This window comes from Dermacentor variabilis, chromosome 9 (genome assembly GCF_050947875.1).
Source record: "Dermacentor variabilis isolate Ectoservices chromosome 9, ASM5094787v1, whole genome shotgun sequence".
NCBI lineage: Eukaryota > Metazoa > Arthropoda > Arachnida > Ixodida > Ixodidae > Dermacentor > Dermacentor variabilis.
In genome coordinates this window covers 55,073,335-55,075,534 of record NC_134576.1, presented here as the reverse complement: position 1 = coordinate 55,075,534, position 2,200 = coordinate 55,073,335, and the positions used below count along the sequence as shown (strand labels likewise).

Below are 2,200 nucleotides of genomic sequence, written 5' to 3'. Positions count from 1 at the left end.
TGTAACTTCTTGTCTACAGATGAGCACGTAAGCTAAACCTCAACATGACGCTGTGTGTTTAATTTACAAGCGCGATTTCAATATACCCTAACTTTACTTTCAACGCGCGATGGAATACCGAGCCAGTAAATGGAGTCTGCCATGGGCGCAGAAGGTTAAATTACATGCGGTTGTTTGCGAAGAAGGTTGCACCTCCTCACATTTCGTGCCCCGCGCTAATGAGAATGGCCTCCGAAGCGGAGCAGGGTCGTCACATCTAGCGGAAAATTCAGCGGCGATTTCACCTGGCTTGCGCGGTGTCGGCGCAGCATATCGCGCATTCGTATCGACATATTATGCACCGCGTAGTTTTCTATTCGGAGCCTGCCTTGCTGGAGCGTGCTATGCAGTGTTTCGTTGGTATGACAATAATATGGACAGTCGAGGCTAATTAATTTCCGCCGTCGTCGACGTCGCCGTCAGGTCCCTTATCGAGTCCACGTGCGATAAGATCGCGGCCGCCCGCCGTATGCTTGCGATAGACGCACGGGAAAGTGAGCGAGGGTGAGGGGAAGCTGGTGCCTTGATGTGAGGCGTCTTCATGAGTGCGCGGGGGGAGGGGGAAGAGGTTGCACGCCGTGTTCTTGCGAGCGCTAAGTAGCAGAGTGGAGAGATGAGCGCGCAAGGGGGCTGATTAATTCGCGTCTCCTACTCCGGACGCGTTTGCACATGGCAAGGCTGAAAGCGGCCGCACGCGCCCTATGTGGAAATTAATCTGCGGTGGAAGCAAAAGGCTAGCCGACACGAAATCGCTGATGGCTTCGGGTGCGCTGTGTTCTCGAGTGCCGGGCTTGCGCTGAAGTGACACGCAGCACGAAAGTGAATTCACTCGCCGCTGCTGCTGGCGTCCTTCACCACACCCCAGTTGTGACAGTGAGTGCCCGCGGTCACCTACGGGGATGTGTTCGTGTTTCACCGTACGCTCTCGACAGCATGCTTGTAAACTTAATTCTAACAGTAGTGAGCGAATGTTCACTGCAATTTATACGGCGGATAAAACTACGAAACTTGCTTCACCTAGGTGAATCATACTTTGCTATCACAATGTTTCGCCTTTCAGGCGAAGCTGCGACATTTTGTTGTGACCAGTCGTCCCTCGTTAGTGTGGGCACACAAGTGAGAAACACGAGAAGCTGTACTAGGATTAAATGCACGACCCATCCCGCCGGTATGCACCGAATGCGAGGGAAAGCGCGAGCGGGTTACCACGAAGCATAGTGGCTCGATGTGCGCCGTCTTTCCTCTAACTCAACGGGGGAGGGGGCGGCAGCTACGCGAGAGCATATCTTGGTCGCATAGCCACGCCCTAGACGGGGTGTGAATCATGCACTCCAAAAGTGCACAGCAACATTGGTTCTGATTTTAGATTCTATGGTGTGGGCTGTACCCGGCTGCAGTGCAATACCAGGACAACCCGTGGCACTAGAGGGGCAAGCCCCGTCCTAGCGCCGCCTTACAAAAATAGGATTAATATCGTTAGACCCATAATAGGGCCGTATCAGATATTAAGCTGATAAGAACAGATTGACAAGGAAATTTATTCACCCGTAGGCACAATTACAGCTGTGGCAGGAACGAAAAGTACAATATGAGGTACATCACATGTAATACATCATACTTGTTGTAAACAAAAAAGATTAACAAATGAAATAATAAATGGTGTCTTCTTGACACTGGCTTTGTCACACACAACAACAACAACAACAACAAAACTCATTACCGCATCCACGCAAAAGCATTATTGTCGGCCTCGAATTTATGAAAGGTACTCGGGGCACATACAGACACAGTTTGAACTTGGGCAACCGAATTGAGCATTATTCTGGCTGTAGAAAGACTTTGCCTCGGGAGACGGTTATGTACCGCGTAGACCAGCGGCGAAGAAACTCGACTTCACCGAGTTTGAACAACTGTTCTTCAAGATGACCCCATATTAACACCCGCAGTTTCAGCATTCTGGGGTACATTGCTCTATGTGCCTGTCGAGATCGTTCTGCGATGTTACGGAAGCACCACAAAATGTAGCTAGCGCTGTAGTACACGAGACTCGAAAACCGATCTCGGCGTTGTGGTGGCCGCACGATGGATATTCCGAACATTCTTGCAACTAGCTTCCAGAAGGTGCGTGCTACAACGCAGTCCTTAACTACATGCGCGTTGG

General features: G+C 50.7%; 1 pseudogene; it reads right to left on the bottom strand.

The window, feature by feature from the left end:
- Positions 1-1,410: 1,410 nt before the first annotated feature.
- LOC142558673 (U2 spliceosomal RNA) lies at positions 1,411-1,575 on the bottom strand (annotated as a pseudogene).
- Between the last annotated feature and the right edge of the window lie 625 nt (positions 1,576-2,200).